The sequence below is a fragment of the Piliocolobus tephrosceles genome, chromosome 3 (genome assembly GCF_002776525.5).
Source record: "Piliocolobus tephrosceles isolate RC106 chromosome 3, ASM277652v3, whole genome shotgun sequence".
Taxonomy (NCBI): Eukaryota; Metazoa; Chordata; class Mammalia; order Primates; family Cercopithecidae; genus Piliocolobus; species Piliocolobus tephrosceles.
This window is the reverse complement of record NC_045436.1, coordinates 123,060,982-123,081,453: the sequence shown is the minus strand read 5'-3', so window position 1 is coordinate 123,081,453 and position 20,472 is coordinate 123,060,982.

The window sequence follows — 20,472 nt, the reverse complement described above, 5'->3', positions numbered from 1 at the left end:
CCTCTTATAATCTGTTCAAGGTCATTACTGAATATTCATAGTCTGCATGTATAAATTGAATATGGTAAATTACATTTGACCTGAATTGAGGAGTTTGAAAGGTGGTGGGTGAAATGTGAGTCTAAAGGTAATATGTCCACATTGTTTGGACTTTGAATCTCAAATATTTTTTCTACGTTTTATTCAAAAGCCAACAAAAACAACAAAAAAACAAAAGAAAAATAGGAAGAATAATTATTTATGGCTGAAGGTGCTCAGATATAATAATTTCTAGACTAATATAGCACACCAAATGACCAAATTCTTGGATATTTAATGTATATACCATTATCATATCTCTATTTATTTAATTGAAATTAAGTACACAATAAGTGGCTCAAGATTTATGAGATTTCTATGTGTAAATGTAGAAAATACAAACAAAAATGCAAATAATGACCAAAACAAAGTTTTTTCTCTGCCAGTTCTAAGTGGGAAAACAAAAAACAAAAAGCCTTGAAATACCACTTGGATAGATTTCTGCAACTGTATTGCTATTCTTAACATGTTCCAATGCCATCACAATCAATCCATTCTTGGTTGACTCCTCATTCTTTTAGCAATTAACACAATTTATCAGGTTATGAGTATGCAACAAAAATAACCCTTGACAGATTTTTCTTCATCCTGGTTATGAAACCAGGCTTCATTTTTCCATATGGCATTCCAAATGCTGGCACAATTGTTTTATTTCACTTGGCACTGACTGCCCTATTACTGTCTTCCATTGCCTTTTCTTATCAGTGTGTGTCCAAATTAGCCATTTCTGCCACTTAAAGCGAAATTATTCAATCATTACATTTAAGAAACGACAAGAACTTTTGAGCAATTGGGTGAATTTTAAGCAAAAAGTTGAAATTAGATGTGGGCTGCATGACAATTCAATTAACATGAACACAGTATGAAAGTATCAATCTGGGTTTTAATGCATAAAATGCATAAACTTTTTTATTGTACAGATTCCATCTTGTATCATTGACATAAATAGTAAAGATGAATGTAAAGAACAGAATAATTGCAAAAGGAGTTGTAAATCTGTTCTCCGTGGTGTTGAAAGCCAGCTCTCTAACCTTTGGCAAGCCATACAGCCCTTCTGTGTCTGAGTTTACTTACTGCACAATGATCATGTGATGCCTGCTCTCTGTGTATTTATATTACAGGGATGAGAAGAAACTGAGTAAAGCAGGTGAAATGTTTTTGACTTCTTAGACATTCGGAACAATAAAAGCTTGGAATGCTGTAATTATTAATTTGGCATCATTAGAATAATATCAGACCACTTTGGTGCCTTTCATTGTATTTTACAAATTGATTCTTTTTAAAGTATAGCTTTTAAATAAATATAACTTTTAGTGAAATTTTAATCTCTTTGGAAGTTCACCTATACTTGTTCTTTAAGTGATTTAAATAAATAAGTTTTATGGAATGTCTGGCTATCCTGAAGTGGACAGATTTTTAAAATTTTATTTTATTAAGGTTTTAATATCATTTTAATAGTTTTGGTAAAAAATACAAAAGAATATGGTATGGACAATATTTGCAAATATTGGAGCAAACATTAATGTCCAAAAGCTCCATATACATGACATAAATATTGGCACAATAGACAAACAAAAATAAGTTTAAGAAAGGATAATATGAAAGAAGACAGTATAGTCTTAAAACCAGAATATCTCTTGTAAAATTACTGTCTCTTGTAATACCGCTTTAAATAACAATAAAACATACCCATGTTTGTGCATAAAAGGCTTGTTAGACATAGAATGGAATCTGCTCAACCAGCTCTGTAGCCTGTGAACAATTACAAGTATGAAAGAAGTTATGTCAGTCTACAGCAGAGCTTAACTAGTATGAAATCTCATTGGTAAACTACTACAGTCCACTGCCCCTTCTGCAATATTTCAGAATTCTGCTGTTACACGGTTATCTGACTTGGTAGCTGCTAAACATCCATGTTATCACCGTGCTGTGTAGCACACAATATTCAACACTCGTCATCCAATGATTTAATGGGTCATACAGACTTTACATGTGTACTCAAATGCCAAATTTTGTTTAGATTTAATGTTCCCTCCTGACTAAAGATTTCATTTGAAAGAGAGAAGATAGAAAGGCTCACACTTGAAAGCCACAATTTGACAACTTTGTCTCCCTAAAAAATGTGCCTGTTCTGAAGTTCTTACTTCCTTGTTTTATTGCCTTCTTACCTGACTGGATAAAACGTGCCTGGGAAGGAGGAAGCAGGTAAGAATGTGAGAGATTCATAGTATGTGCGTATTCCCTGGTTACACACACTGAACATCTACAGTTTCTTAGAATCTAAACTGGAAGCATCACACCCTTGTCCGATTTAACTGTTTCCTCCACATTCTCAAACCTAAAATCTTCACTAGCTGATTTTTTTTTTTTTTTTTTTTTTTTTTTTTTTTTTGAGATGGAGTCTCCTATGGCTCAGACTGGAGTGCTGGGGTGCGGTGTCCAGATTTCAGCTCACTGCAACCAGGTTCAAGCTATTCTCCTTTTCCAGGCTGGTACTATGGCACGCACCACCACGCATGGCAAATTTTTGTATTTTTAGTAGAGACAGGGTTTTGCCATGTTGGCCAGGCTGATTCATAAATTGTGTCATGAACTACAATTTCTTAGGCGATAAAATATAGATAAAAGGTAAATAAGAAGAAAATTTTAACAAGTTAACTATTTAGAGATGTATTTCTTGGGCAAATTCATGGGGCCTTTGTTTCCTCATCTGAAAATTTCAATATGCCAAGTGTTTATCATGTTTAAGAATGAAAGTCTCTTATTTTTTAAAAAATATTCTGTCTTGTTAGAATTTGGCTGTCAAATATTCAAGTGAAATTTAATAAGAAGAGAAAGAAAGAAGGAAAGGAAGAAAGGAAGGAAGAAACGAAAGAGGAAAAAAAGACCTGCAATGATCTAATAAATCATGAGCATAACTAATGTGTTTACAGTCTTAGAGTAATATACTGGACATTGAACCATGTGTCTACTTGAGGATTGTGAGAATAAGGTATGTATGACAGAAAGTGGGTGAAAGTTAATTAGAACAAACTTCGAGGATGTCCATGCCTCATCTTAATTCATGAGTATAATTTGAAACTCAGCATAGTTCCAATAAAGAGAGAAAAGACCCTATCATCTCACAAAAACATGGATTACATTACAACACGTTTCCTACCAAAGGGGACAATTTTTCATTACTTAACACTAAAGTGCTGAAACCATTAGTGTACCCTTTTAGACTTAAAATAAACATGTGTATTATGTGCCTATATCTCCCAGTGGAGATCACAAATGGTGTCACATTGCACTGTGGATCCATTAGTAACATAATGGCATCCAACCACAGGACTTGCTAATGGTTTAAATTGGAAAGCAGATTTTTATTTTCTTTAGCGAGAGAGAGAGAGAGAGAGAGAGAGAGAGAGAGAGAGAGAGAGAAGGAAAAGGGAAAGAAATGAAAGGAAAGGAAGAAGAAAGAAAGAAAAGCTTCCCCTCTTCTTATTTTTAAGTCCACAGTCAGCTTAAAACTTTGTTTCTGTGGAGTAATTCAGGATATGACACTTCAAGAAACAATGAATGAATCAGAAGATCCAGTATTTTAAACTCTTGTCTGGCATATAAAATTTAATAAAGGGCAGAGCCCATGTAAAAATCATTTAACAAAATGTTTTTTTTTCTGATTAGACAAAGGAGAACTGTAACATTTTAAAATTGGGGCATGTGACCTAATTTGGGATAGATATCTCAGGACATGCAAAACCCTGTTTTTATAAATCATGTACAGGAAAAGCTAATTGGCTTTTCAGTGTGACTTACAATATCATCCTTATAGCAAAATTGCTGTAATTACTAGAAGGAAAAGGGGAGGTAGAAACTTTATAGTAATGAAAGATATGAACAACTGTATTTCTAGAAAAAGAAAAAAGAATTCTAGGGAAAGATTTCAAGTACTAAAATAACTTATATAATAAATTCTCTATTTTCTTATTATGTTTTAAGAGGATATAAAAAATAAGAGATAGGACATGATTAAAGTGTATTACACTGCAACTAAAGCGTGGCTCTCTCTGACTGCTAATACGCCATGCAGGATACTTAAAAGGAAATTTGTTGGGGAGATTTCTGTTTCACAGGTATTGTTTTTTTAACGTAGAAATCAGAATTTTTTTAAGAGACCTAGCTTAATTTTTGGTTATTGACTAATGTCCTAAGGCCACCAAGCTCCATTAAATCCCTCTGTCTTGTTTTAAGAACTCTGCTGAGAATAGTAATTCTGATCATTATTTTCTTAGGGAAATGTAGGCATATGTTCACTCATTCTGCCATGTTGCACTTAAGTGATTAAAAATTCATGTTCCAAGTAAGAAGCTGTTAAGCAGCTAATTATTTATTCTGTTTACAAGATATGCCCCAACTGGTTAGGGAAAATGGATGCTAGGGGCTGAAGAAGGCATTAAATACATTTAGGGTGAGAAGGCCAACCTGCCTCCTGGTGGGTATATTACCAAGTGGTACAAATTGAAACAGTGCCTTAAGCAAACAAACCACCCATTAAATAAATGGATTATTCATCTTAGGAAGACATGAAGTACCTTTTACCTCTTAATAATCACACACACACAATCTACTTGAAATTCATTGTCAGAGAAACTCAATTCATTATATATCCCAAGCTAGCTTTTTGAATGGAAGACTATTTTTGAAATTAAAGAGATATCATAGTAATGTTTTTAAATGAATAACAGAGAAAAAAAGTAGACCTAAAATCTATTTTTTAAAAATCTCATATGAAAAGTATGCATCCTAAACTTAAATAATATGTTTAGAATGAAATTGGGCATTGTCCCTAAAAATTACTAATCAAATACATTTTTAGAAAGCTCTCAAAATTAGTGAGATGGGTATTAATGGGATATCTGACACAGGCAATATGAAGAAATAAATTTATACCCTGCGAAATTAATTCTGTAACAATGTCAATTGTCACATAGTACTTATGACTTGCATAAAGGACATACAGGCTATAGAAATGATGATAATAAAACGTGGTGTGAAGTACACATGAAGATGATATATAAAGTCACCACTGGGTTTTGAGAAGCCTATTCTTAAGAAAAAAGTGCCTGAATTGAAATATGAGCTGAAAAGGTGATCTCAGAATCCAGAAATACCTAAATGACCATTTTATGAACTTTCAATTTTCCAACTTCTATTAGAATGCTGAATGTCTCTGGAGTAAGTTTTCTGCAGCTAAATGTTAGATATTTCCAAATGAATACATGAGGAAATGTTTACTGAGACGGTCAGGGGAATAGGTCATTCTCATTAATGAAATAAACTTACTTAACAAACATCATATAACTTACAATTCCTAAAAAGTTTTATATAATAAAATATATGTAAATAAATCATCATAATAAAAGCCAGTATATTATATTTTTGGTCATTTAAAACATGCTTTCAGATTAATATTATGGGCATGTATTGGCATTGTACTACATTATTTTTTGCAATTAAAATAATAATACAGAATAGACTTTATTACATATGGTTTTCTTTTAGATTCTACAAGTTAAGGCTGCTACCTTTTGTTATTTTTAATGATGTAATAACCCACAGACTTTTTATAATTAAAAAAAACTGATCCAGGTCTTATGATTCCAGTCATTTTGTCATTTATAGTTTTCTTTATGATTTTTATTTCCCAACAATAACCAGCCTAATAGAATATAAAATGCAATTGAATTATTTAAAATCATAATCACAAATGTTCTACGTATAAATGTTTTGCTTCTTGCATCAAATTATTCCATTTATTTTTTCAGCATTATAGCTCCATAGTGTCTCCATACACTTTTTATACTTTGTGCTTACATGTTTAGAACCTGCATTTATCATAACTCATTGAATGTTCACCTTTCATTAGTATATTTTAACCTGCCATTAAATTCTACTTGCCTGCAAAACTAATACCATTGCTTAAGTGATTAAATGAGAGGTATAACAAAGATATCAAAGTAATGTTTTCATTTTTATGGAGCTTAATGCTATACTAATTTCTTCCTTAATCACCTAGAATAGTAGTTGAAAAAATACAGCCTCAAGGCCAAATACAGCCATGATCTGTTTTTGTAAATGCAGTAGAGTTTTATTGAAACATAGGGTAATATGAGATTAACAAGGAAAAATGAATGGTTAGGAAATAGTAAAGATAAAAATAATGGGTAGAGTGGAGGTATAAACAAATAAATACAACCTACTATATTTTTGCCTAAATTGATTTTTTGACTTTAGAATGCTATAACATCTTGACAATGCTTTAAATGTGTAACCTGACTACAAAATATTTGCTTATTCTATGTAAAATTACAGTATATCTCATATATTCCAGTAGTAACTTCTAAGGAATTTAAATTAACGGTATAAATTCCAGTGAGTTTAATAAGTTCTCACTTTTACAAATGAAGAATTTCAGGCAAATAAATATTTTACTCAGATTCTTACAGCAAGTTGAGGACAGAGCAAGAATAGAGTTGATATCTCTCAGTACTGGTGGTTGGGCTGCAAAATTTGTGCCCAGGGGAAAGGTCTTGAACTATTGCATTTCTCTTAGGCTTAACCTAAGTTATATCATACTTTAACATTTTCTTCCTTTTACTAAACTGGCACAGATCTTCCTCTAAAAGTTTCTTATGCCAATTATTTACAACATGATAATAGTAGCAAAAGGTTTAGATTATTTGCTTTAGACTTATTTTTAACTTTACAAATGTAGAAATAGTAATATAGATGAAAAGTTAATGAGGGTTATTACTCTGGACATAAACTTTTTTAGGGTGAAAACTGCAGAGTATCTAAGCTCTCTGGAGAAATAATAAAAATAGACTAAATTACACTTCAGTATTTTTTCAGACTCTCTAAGTCTCCTCGAGAGAACACTTTGTCCTTTTAAAAAACTCATATTTTTACTTCACAGTTCCCAATTATTAAAGGAGAAATTTTGCTTATTAGGTGAACCTAAAGCATAGAAACATTAAAGTTGAAATCTGCAACATTGGTTGAAGAGTAATTGCATACACACACATTCATATCTGTTTGTGTACAGCAGTGTATTAAGATGTTGAGTACATTAATATGTTATAAAAACAGAGTAGTAATCAAGTTATTTTAAGGAGTTGAATGCTAAATGTAATAAAAATACCTCATAAAATTAATTATTTGGCATTCATTTCAAAGTAAAACTACGTAAAATATTCTTGATTTTCAAAATATTCTGCTTGGGAGACTGTATATTTACCTAAACAAACTTGTCCCACTCAAAAAGTGTTTAAAGTTCCTATGATGTATTTTTTCTTTTTTTCTTTTTTTTTTTTTTTTTTGGGTTGGGGGGGGGGGGGACAGAGTCTCGCTCTGTCGCGCTGGCTGGAGTGCAGTGGCCGGATCTCAGCTCACTGCAAGCTCCGCCTCCCGGGTTTACGCCATTCTCCTGCCTCAGCCTCCGGAGTAGCTGGGACTACAGGCGCCCGCCACCTCGCCCGGCTAGATTTTTGTATTTTTTCGTAGAGACGGGGTTTCACCATGTTAGCCAGGATGGTCTCGATCTCCTGACCTCGTGATCCGCCCGTCTCGGCCTCCCAAAGTGCTGGGATTACAGGCTTGAGCCACCGCGCCCGGCCGATGTATTTTTTCATTTCAGAAATTATGACACATTTTTTGAACATCATTAGTAATAGAAAGTGTACATTTATCTATAATGAGCTAGTTTTAAAACAAACATTATTGAGAGTCAACTTTAATAAATATATGAATATTAAACAGCCTAATATTAGTTTGGCACTGAAATACAGGGCGTTTTTTAAGACTCTGAAAGTAATTTATTGAAGAATCCCTTCCCAATACCAAAATTAAATAAATTAAGCAAGAACATTATTATTAAAATGGGTCTGTAACTTTGGAAAGTTGCTACTTTGTAACAAGATTCTAATGTAAAATTTAGCTGGGAAATAACAGGCAGATTTATACAATAATTCTCATGGCTCTATCATGGGTTTCCTTGTGCCAGTAGATCTTGTTCATGCTGTTCACTATATATGTTTATATTCATACTGCATTCTTAATATGTTTACTTTTCATTTCAGTACTTATTAGGTAAAAGAGAAACAAACATTTGAATGTCTTCTCTACAGCTTTACAGTATACTCATTAGATTTTAAGTGTCTCAAAATAGAGGGAAAATTTAAACCAAATCAAGGTCCAAAAGATAAATGAATTAAATTAATTTATTAAAAATACTACAAAAATTATTTTCCAAGAAGTTGTTTGTTAGTGTTAGTCAAAATTTTAAAAAATATTAAATGTAAAATAACAAAATTACATACATATAGTAGAATAATAGAATAATAATTTAATTTAAAGCTAACTTTTATGTACTGTATACAATAAAAATTAACTGCATTAAATTCCTTTGATTATAGGTAAATTAACTGCAGGATTACCAATAGCAGCATGTCAGTGATATATGCCAAGTATTCAGATTATTTTTACCTAATGAATAAGATGCTAGATGTTAGCTCTTCTCTTGTTTTGTTTGTTTGTTTTTGTTTTTGTTTTTGTTTTTTAACAAATCAGTATAATGGAGGCCTCTGTGAATGTCTGCAGCTTCTTTTGTCTGCAAATGTCTGCCGCCTCTGATATATTGTTAATTAATCTCTAGCTAGAGAATATTCTTTCAGTGGTCAGTTAAAAGTTTTAAGTCAGAGAAATAATTTTCATATTAAGATTGTATGGTGAAAAGTAATGGCAATTACTGAAAATTTTGCAAACTTCAAAACTGGTGAAAATTCCAAGAAATTAATAATTTGACTGAACTGGCTCAATTTTCTCTCCATTAAGAAGACTTTCTGGATGGAATACAGATGAGAAATTTTGTGCATGCAAGCACAGTCATGTTTATTTTTAAAATTTATTTTATTTATTTATTTTTTGAGATGGAGTCTTGCTCTGTCACCCAGGCTAGAGTGCAGTGGCCAGATCTCAGCTCACTGCAAGCTCCGCCTCCCAGGTTTACATCATTCACCTGCCTCAGCCTCTGAGTAGCTGGGACTACAGGCACCTGCCACCTCGCCCGGCTAGTATTTTGTATTTTTTTTTTTTTTTTTTTCAGGGGGGGGCCTGTTTTTTTTTTTTTTTTTTTTTTTTTTTTTTTAGTGGAGACGGGGTTTCACCGTGTTAGCCAGGATGGTCTCGATATCCTGACCTCGTGATCCCGCCGTCTCGGCCTCCCAAAGTGCTGAGATTACAGGCTTGAGCCACCGCGCCCGGCCACAGTAGTGTTTATATATGTGTGTATGCATTTTGTTTTCTCTTGTAGACATTATTTAAGTGCTAGCTTATTTGCACTTGACACTCATGCTCTAAATATGTTACTGTGAATGAGAGGTGAATGGTTTGAATATTCCAGTAAATCTCATAGGTCCTGATATTGCAAAGAAAACTTTGCAGCTAAAGCAAATATTTCTTATTGAAATGCCAGATAGAAGCTTTCTACCATCATTCCTCATAGAAGCATTGACTTTAGCAACTTTCCATGTACAAGAACACCTTTGTGTGAGTCTTAGAGTGAAGCAGGGACATTCTAGCATGCACTACTGGAAGAGTATTAGGGTGCTAATTGGTAACATAAAACACATGAAAGTATAAAATTCACTGGCAAATGGATACTTAGTATACCTTTCAGAATAATACTGTAATGGGGGCGTGTAAATCACATATAACTAGCTTGAAGGTTGAAAACTAAAAGCATTAAAAATAACTATAACTACAATAATTGGTTAATGGATATACAATATAAAACAATGTAAACTATAACATCAAAACATTAAATAGGGCGAGGAGTAAAAGGCTGGAGTATTTGTATGCAATCGAAGTTAAGTTGCTATCTGCTTTAAAAAGAGAATAATGATTACAACATGTTTTACATAAGCCTCATAGTAACCACAAAGAAAAAACTTATATTAGATGTACAAAAATAAATGAAAAAGGAAGCAAAGCATACCACTACAAAAAATAATCAAATCAAACCAAACGAAGAAAACAAGAGAGGAAGAAAGCAACAAAGGATCTACAAAATAGCCAGGAAGCAATTCACAAAAAGACGATAGTAAGTTCTTACCTATCAGTAATTACCTGGATGACATGGATTAAATTCTCTAGTGAAAAGACATACAACGGCAGAATGAATTAAATAAAGATACTCAACTATATTCTGCCTACAGGAGACTCACTTTGCCACTTAACCACACAAATAGACTCTAAGTGAAAGGATGCAAAAAGATATTTGATGCAGATGGGAAACAAAATAGAGTGGAGGTAGTTATACTTCTATCCGACAAGCTAGACTTTAAGCAAAAAACTGTATAAAGAGACAAAAAAAGTCATTTTTTAAACTTTTATTTTAGGTTTAATAGTACATGTGCAGGTTTGTTGTATAGAGAGATTTTATGTCACAGAAATTTGGTGTATGGATTATTTTGTCACCCAGGTAATAAACTACCTGATAGGTAGTTTTTTTGATTCTCATCCTCTTCTGATCTTCCACCCTCAAGTAGGTTCCAGTGTCTGTTGCTTCTTTCTTTGTGTCTATGTGTACTCAATGTTTCACTCCTACTTATCAATAAAAATATGCAGTGTTTGACTTTGTGTTCCTGTGTTCTCTTAGGATAATGACTTCCAGCTTTATCCATGTTGCTACAAAGAACATGATCTTGTTCTTTTTATGGCTGAATAGTATTACATGTTACACACATATACCACAATTTTCTTTATCCAATCCAATGTTCATGAACATTGCGGTTGATTCCATGTTTTTATTATTGTAAATAGTGCTACAATAAACATATGCATGCATGTATCTTTATGATAGAACAATTTATATTCCTTTGTGTATATACCCAATAATGAGATTGGTGGATCAAATGGTAGTTCTTTGAGAAATGTCAAACTGCCTTCCACAGTGGCTGAAATAATTAATGTAAGGTAGGGTATAAGCATTACTTTTTCTCCACATCCTTGCCGGCATCTGTTGTTTTTTTGACTTTTAAATTATAGCCATTCTGACTGGTGTAAAATGGCATCTTATTGTGGTTTTGGGTTATATTTCTCTGATGATTAGTGATATAGGACATATTCTCTTATGCTTGTTGGCTGCATGTATGTCTTCTTTTAAAAAGTGTCTGTTCATGTGTTTTGCTCACGTTTTAATGGAGCTGTTTTGTTTGTAAATTTAAGTTTCTTATAGATATTGGCTATTAGATCATTGTTGGATGCAAAGTTTGCAAATATATTTTTTACCATTTTGTAGATTGTCTGTTTACTCTGTTAATAGTTTATTTGACTGCATCAAAACTCTTTAGTTTAATTAGTTCATATTTTTCAATGTTTTTGTTGCAATTGCTTTTGGTATGCTTGTAATATAATTTTTGTCAGAGCCTGTGTCCAGAATATTATTTCTTAAGTTGTATCCCAAGGTTTTTATACTTGTAGGTTTTACATTTAAGTCTTTAATCCATCTTGAGTTAGCTTTTGTATATGGTGTAAGGAAGGGGTCTCATTTCAATCTTCTGCATATGGCTATCTAGTGATCCCTGTACCATTTATTGAATAGGAAGTCCTTTCCACACTGTTTGTATCTGTCACCTTCTTTGAAAATCAGTCAGTTTCCCCTCTGTGGCTTTATTTCTGGGTTCTCTACTCTGTTCCATTGGTCTATATGTCTGTTTCCATAGCAGCACAATGCCGTTTTCACTGCTATAACCTTATAGTATAGTCTGAAGTTGGGTAGTGTGATGCTGGTTGCTCTGTTCATTTTGCTTAGGATTGCCTTGGCTATTTGAGATCATTTATGGTTTCAGATTTTTTTTTTTTTTTTTTTTTTTGAGATGAAGTCTTTCTCTGTCACCCAGACTGAAGTGCAGTGGTGTGATCTTGGCTTACTGCAACCTCCTCCTCATGGATTCAAGCAATTCTTCTGCCTCAGCCTCCCGAGTAGCTGGGACTAAGGCATGAACCACCACATCCTGCTAATTTTTGTATTTTTAGTAGAGATGGGGTTTCACCACGTTTGCCAGGCTGGTCTCAAACTCATAACCTTGTGCTCCACCCACCTCACTGCTGGGATTACAGGCTAGAACCACCACTCCCAGTGGCTCTACCTAAATTTTAAGATAACTTTTCCTAATTCGGTGAATAATGTCATTAGTTGAACGATAGGAACAGAACTGAACATATAAATTTCTTTGAGCAGTATGGCTATTTTAATAATATTGATTCTTGACCGGGCGCGGTGGCTCAAGCCTGTAATCCCAGCACTTTGGGAGGCCCAGACGGGCGGATCACGAGGTCAGGAGATCGAGACCATCCTGGCTAACACAGTGAAACCCCGTCTCTACTTAAAAAAATGCAAAAAACTAGCCGGGCGAGGTGGCGGGCGCCTGTAGTCCCAGCTACTTCGGAGGCTGAGGCAGGAGAATGGCGTGAACCCGGGAGGCGGAGCTTGTAGTGAGCTGAGATCGGGCCACTGCACTCCAGCCTGGGCGACAAAGCGAGACTCCGTCTCAACAACAACAACAACAACAACAACAACAACAAAATTGATTCTTTTTAGTTATAATCATGGATTGTTTCTCATTTGTTTGTGTCATCTCTGATTTCTTTGATCAATCTTTCATAATTCTAATTGTAGAGATCTTTCACCTCCTTGGTTAGCTGTATTCCCACCTACTTTATTCTCCTTGTACTATTGTGAATGAGATTGTGTTATTGATTTGGCTCTCAGCTTGAATGCTGTTGGTGTAATAAAAATGCTACTAATTTTTGTACGCTGATTTTATATCCTGAATCTCTGCTGAAGTTGTGTTTCAGATCTAGTAGCTTTTGGGAAGAGAGTACGGGATGTTGTAGGTATACATTCATATTATTCTAAACAGAGATAGTTTGACTTTGTCTCCTCCTATGTAGATGCCTTTTTTGTTTATTTGTTTCTACTCCCTGACTTACCTAAGACTTCCTGTACTATGTTGAATAGGAGTGGTGAGTTGACATCATCATTTTGTTCTGGTTCTCAAGGGGAATGCTTCCAGCTTTTGCCATTCAGTAAGATGGTGGCAGTGGTTTTCTCATAGATTCCTTTTATTATGTTGAGGTATGTTCCTTCAGTGTCTTGTTTGTTGTGTTTTTAATGTGAAGGGATATTGAATTTCATCATAAGCCTTTTCTCTATCTATTGAGGTGATCATATGATTTTTGTTTTTTGTTCTGTTTATGTGATGAATTATATTTATTGATTTGCATATGTTGAATCAATCTTACATTCCAGGGATAAAGCCTACTTAATTGTGGTGGATTAGCTTTTTGATGTGCTGCTGTATTCAATTTGCTAGTATTTTGCTGAATATTTTTGCACCAATGTTCATCAAGAATATTGGGCTGAAGTTTTTTGTTCTTGTTCTGTCTCTGCCAGGTTTGGTTGTCAGGATAAGGCTTACCTCATAGAATGAGTTAGGTAGGAGTCCCTCCTCCTCATTTTTTTGGGGGCATAGTTTTAGTAGGAATGGTACCAGCTCTTTCTTACACACCTGGTAGAACTTTGGTGTGAATACAGTGAGTTCTGTTTTTTTTTCTGGTTTATAGACTTTTACTTTTAATTTCTGATTCAATTTCACAACTCATTAATGATCCATTAGGGTATTTAATCTCTTCCTGATTCAATCTTGGGAGGTAGTATGATTTCAGGAATTTATCTATTTCTTCTAGGTTTTTTTGATTGTTTTCATGTATGTGAGCATTACAGTCTCTGAGGGAATTTTTGTACGTTCAGTGATAACATTCTCTATTTTATTTCTGATTGTGTTTATTTTTATCTACTCGTTTTCTTTATTTGTATAACTAGTGGTATACCAACTGTATTTATTCTTTCAAATAACCAGCACTTGGATTCACTAATCTTTTGCATAATTTTTCTATCTCTATTTTCTTCATTTCAGTTCTAATTTTGGTTATTTCTGGTCTTCTGCTAGCTTTGGTATTGGTTTGATCTTATTTTTCTTATTCTTCTAGGTGTAATGTTAGTTTGTTAATATGAAATCTCTTTTTTCATTCGTTTAAAATAATTTCTTGATTTCTGTCTTAATTTCATTATTTATCCAAAATCATTCAGAAGCAGGCTGTTTAATTTCCATGCAATTGTATAATTTAGAACACCTTCCTTATTATTGATTTCTATTTTTATTTTGCTGTGATCTGAGAGTATGCTTGGTATGATTTTAGTTTTTTTGATTTTGCTGATTTTTTTTTTTTGCTCACAATTGTGTGATCCATTTTAGATTATGTGCATATAAGAAGGATATATATTCCGTCATTTTTGGTGAAGAGTTCTGTAGATATCTATTAGGTCTGTTTGACCAAGTGTCAAGTTCTGGTTCCCAATATCTTTGTAAGTTTCCTGCTTTGATGATCTGTCTACTACTGTCAGTGGGGTGTATTGAAGTCTCCCACTATTATTGTGTGGTTATCTAACTCTTTTCGTAGGTCTCTAAGAAATTACTTTATGAATTTGGTTCCTCCTCTGATGGGTGCATATATATTTGGGATAATTAGTTCTTCTTGTTGAATCGAACCCTCTACCACTATATAATGCTCTTCTTTGTCTTCTTCATCTTGTTGGTTTAAAGTCTGTTTCGTCTGAAATTAGAACAGTGATGCCTGTTATGCCTGCTTTCTTCTCTTTTCTCTTCGATTGGTAGAATTTTCTTCATCCCTTTATGTTGAGTTGATGGGTATCAGTTCATGTCAAATCAGTTTTTTGAAGACAGCATACATTTGGGTCTTCCTTATTTATTTAACTTTCCACTCTGTGCCTTTTAAGTGAAGCATTCAGCCTATTTACATTCAAGATTAATATTGTTATGGGCAGACTTGATCCTGTCATTATGTTGGTTAGCTGGTTATTATGCAGATTTAATTAAGTGGTTGCTTCATATTGTCAGTGGTCTATGTACTTAAGTGTATGTTTGTGGTGGCTAGTAATGGTATTTCCTTTCCACATTTAGCACTCCCTTTATACCTCTTATAAGTCATGTTTGGTTAACAAAATCCACAAGCATTTGTTTATCTGAAAATGTTCTTATTTCTCCCTTGAATACAAAGCTTCGTTTGACTGTATATGAAATTCTTGATTGGAACTTATTTTCTTCAAGAATGCTAAATATAGAACCCTAATCTCTTCTGGCTTATAAGGTTTGTGCTGAAAGTTCCAATGTTAGCCTGATGGCATTTCATTTATAGATAATCTGCCCCTTCTTTCTAGCTGACTTCAATATTTTTTTGTTTCATTTTGAACTTGGAGAATCTGGTGACTATGTGTCTAGTAGACGGTCATCTTGCATAGCATCTCACAGAAGTTTTCTACATTTCCTGAATTTGAATGTTGACCTCTCTACTGAGGTTGTACAAATTTTCATGGAAGATATCCTCAAATATATTTTCCAAATTACTTACACTCTGCCCATCTCTTTCAGGAACGCTAATGAGTCGTAAATTTAGTCTTTTTGTATAATCCCATATTTCTTGGGCATTTTATATATTCGTCTTTTTTCTTTATGTTTGTCTATTAAGTTATTTTGGGTAACTGATGTTCAAGTTCTGAGATTATTTCCTCAAGTTGATCAGTTCTGCTGTTAATACTTGAAATTGTATTAGGAGATTCTTAGAGCTTTTCAGCTCTTATCAGATCACATTGGTTCTTTCTTAAAATGGTCATTTTTGTCTTTTATCTCTTCTAGTGTTTAATTGTATTCCTTACGTTTTTAAATTAGATTTCAAGTTTTTTGTTACTCTCAATGATTTTTATTCTAATCCATATGCTGAACTATATTACTCTCATTTCAGCCATTTCAGTCTGTTAAAAACATTGCTGGGGAACTAGTGCAGTTATTTGGAAGTAAGAATTCATTCTGGCTTTGTGAGTTGGAAGAATTACTTCACAGATTCTTTCTCATCTGCTCGGACTGATGTTCTTTCAATCTTTGAGGTTGCTGTCATTTAATTAGACTTTTTACTTTTATCTTTCTTGATGTCCTTGGGGGATTGATTGTGATATAGGGTGTATTCATTTGACTGGCTTTGTGTCTGGGCAATTTTAGGGGGGAGAATATCAGATCAGCGATCCTGGACTTTAACAGGCCTGGGACAAGGCCCCAAATTTTGTTATCTGGCCACTTGATGTTAGAAACTTGATTCACTAGAGGGGCTGAGGTGTTCTCAGTCTACTAGTAGCCCCAACACTGTGGCTGATGGGTAGGGCCAATCAAAGTGCTTCATCAGGTGGTGGCAGAGGGATCTGTGCCCACTTGCATATCCCTGCAGCCACAACTGGGTGCACACACATTGACTCAGGTGGGGTACTGGCAGGAGCATGGCTCTGGCATTCCTGCATGTGCTCAGACCCTATCTACTTTATTAAATGACTGAGGATCTGTCTCTGGTGTATGTATATCTCCATAAACATCTCTCCATACCATTATAAGTGAAATTCACATTTAGCCACTCACTGCTTGCAGAGTCCCATTAACAAGAAAAAAGTGTCCTATAAAGAAAGTTCCTAAGCTAGTATAGGAGAAAAAGTACAGGCTTAGGCTTCCTGCCTTAAGGGTACCAGTTTGAATTTTTAATATAATGTGTGGCAATTTTTCAAGAGGATATAAAAATTATAAACATATAGGCATCCAACATTGGAACCTAAATATATAAAGCAATTATTAATATACCTGAGAGGAGAGATAGCAATATAATAATACTAGGGGATTTTAATGCTCCAGTTTTAGCAATGGATAGAGCATTCTGACAGAAAATCAAAAAAGAAAATATTGGACTTCGATAGTACCTTAGATCAAACAAACTTTAAAAAGCATATACAGAATATTTCATCCCAAGACAGCAAAATACACATTCTTCTCAAATATACATGCACACTCTCCAGAATAAGTAATAAGCTAGGCCAGAAAGCAAGTCTTAGAAAGTTAAGAAGATTGAAATTATATGAAATATCTTGTCTGGTGATAATGCTATGAAACTAGAAATCAATAACAAGAGAAAAGCTCTAAAATTAAAGAAAACATGTAGTGACAAAACAAATATTATTGAACAATCAAGTTGCCAAAGAAGAAATCAAAAAGGAAGTCAAAAGTATCTTAAGACATATGAAAATGAATCACAGCATGCCAAAACTTATCAAACCTCGCCAAAACAGTTCCAAGAAAGATTTTAGCAATAATGTCTAGGTATAAAGAAAATAACAGAAAACCTAACTCTATACCTTAAGGAACTAGAGAAAGAACAATCCAATACCAAAGATAGCCGAAGAAGGAATTTAACAAACGTCATAGCAGAAATAAATGAAACAGAAACTAGATAAACAGTAGAAAAGATCTGTAAAACTGAGTTAGTTTTTTGAATAAGCAACTAAACTCATAAATGGAAGAGGAGACATTATAACTCATATCACAGGAATACAAAAATCATGAGACTACTATGAGTAATTACATGACAGAAAATTGGATAATCTAGAGGAAATCTATGAATTAGTATAAATGTACAACCTACCAGGACTGAATCACAAAGAAATAAATAACTTTTACAGATCAATAATGAGTCAGAAGATTTAATCTCTAATGAAATACCTTCAAACAAATAAAAACTGAGGATCTGATGGATTCACTGGTAAATTCTACCAAATATTTAAAGAAGACTAAATGTCAATCCTTCTCAAACACCTGCAAAAAGCTGAGGAGGGAACACTTTCAAACTGATTTTATGAGTCCAGTATTAACCTGATACCAAAGCCAGACAAGGATGCTGAACCCCGTCTCTACTAAAAATACAAAAACTAGCTGGGCGAGGTGGCGGGCGCCTGTAGTCTCAGCTACTCGGGAGGCTGAGGCAGGAGAATGGTGTGCACCCGGGAGGCGGAGCTTGCAGTGAGCTCAGATCCGGCCACTGCACTCCAGTCCGGGCGACAGAGCCAGACTCCGCCTCAAAAAAAAAAAAAGAAAAAGAAAAAAGAAAAAGGTCAGTGTCTCTGAGGAGAACAGATCCAAAACTCCTCAACAAAATGCTAGTAAACTGAATTCAATAATACATTCAAAGGGCCATATGCCATGATTGAGTGAGTTTTATCCCTGAGATGTAAGGATGATTCAACATACACAAATCAATAAATGTTATACCATATTAACATAATGAAAAACAAAAGTTTAATGGTGATCTCAATAGATTAAAAATAATCACTTGACAAAATTAAGCATGCTTTCATGATAAAAACTCAAAACATAACATGTAGAAAGAAAGTACTTCAACACAATAAGAAGCATATCACGATCATATAGCAAACATGACTCTTAACAGTAAGAAGCTGAAAGTTTTTTTTTATAAGATCAGGAACAAGACAAGGATGCTCAGTTTAACCTCTTCTGTTGAGTATAGTGCTGAAAGTCTTATTCATAGCAATAAGACAAGAAAAAGAAATAACATGCATCCAAGTCAGAAAGGAAAAAGTAAAATTGTTTTTTATTGCAAATGGCAAAATTTTATATATAGATAACCCTGAAGACTACCAAAAAAAAGTAGAACTAACAAATAAATTGAGTAAAACTTCAGGATACAAAATTAACACACAGAATAACACTAGTCTATCCAAAAATATTAAGAGAGCAATCTCATTTATAATATTATCAAGAAGAACAAAATACTTAGGAACAAATATAATCAAAAAGGTAAAAGATGTGTACACTAAAAACTATAACATTGATGAAAGAAATTAAAGATGACACAAATAAATGAAAATATATCCCATGTCATGGATCAGAATAATATTGTCAAAATGTCCTTACTTCCCAAAGTGATTTATGGATTCAATAAAATGTCTCTCAATATTCCAATGGCACTTTTTACAGAAATAGAAATAATAGTTCTAGAATTTTATAAAACCACAAAAGACCCCAAATACATAAAGTAATCTTGAACCAAAAAAATAATAAAACAAAACAAACAAACAAACAAAAAAAAACAAAGCTAGAGGCATAACACTCTCTGATTTCAAAACATTATGATACTAGCATAAAACACACACATGTGGAAAAATTGATCAGAATAGTAAGCTAGAAATAAACCTGAGCACATATGGTCAACTAGTCTTCAGCTAAGGTGCCAAGAATACACAATGGAGAAATGATATCCTTTTAAATAAACAGCCTTGGGAAACTGGATATTCACATGCTAAATTAAAAAAAAAAAAATGATCTTTTTGTCTCACACAACACTTAAATATCAACTCAAAATGGAATAAAGACTTAAACATAGACCTGAAACCATAAAACTCCTAGATGAAAACACAGAGGGAAAGTTCCATGACACAGATCTTGCCAATGTATTTTTTAGATATGACACCTAAAGCACAAGCAAAAGCAAATATGTGAACTATCTCAAATGAGAACATTTCTGCAAAGGAAGCAATCAACAAAATGCCAAGGAAACTCATGGAATGGGAAAAATATTTTCAAACTATATCTTATAATATATTAATATCTAAAATATGGAAGAAATGCACGCAACTCAATTGTAAAAAAAATTAAACATCTAAAAAATATAAAAAATATGTTTTAAACAGATATTTCTGAAAGGAAGACATACAAATGGCCAACACATACATAAAAAGGTGTTCAACATCATTAATCACCAAAGTAAAGCAAATCAAAATCACAATGAATTATCATCTCACATTTGTTAGGATGGCATAAAATATTTAGAAGGTAAGTGTTGATGAGGGTTTAGTGAAAAAGGAGCCTTCACATACATTGTTGGTGGGAATGTAAATTGTTACAAACATTAAGTAAAACTGTATGGAGTGTACTCAAAAATTAAAAATAGAACTACCATATTTATTAACAATCCTACTTTAAGCTACATATGCAAAGGGAATAAAATCACTATCTTGAAGAGGGAGCTTTACTTACCTGTTTATTGCAGTATTATGCACAATAGTTAAGATATGCAAACAACCTATGTATCTGTCAACAGATGCTTGGATTAAAAAAAAAAAAAAAACAAAAACCCTGTGAGATATATGCATATCCCACAGTACTTACCCAATTTAGATGATGAAGTTTATTTGTGTACATACCCAAATATAATAGTATTTACCTAGAAATTGTATAGACAACTAGTGAACTTTGTCATCCATATTAAGCTTATGGAAAACTTAAATATTTCAGAAGCGATTTTATGGTAATTGCTTGAGAGAAAGCTTTCTTGTAGTTATTACCTGATAAGGGTAGTTTCCTTTGATGAACCTTATTACGG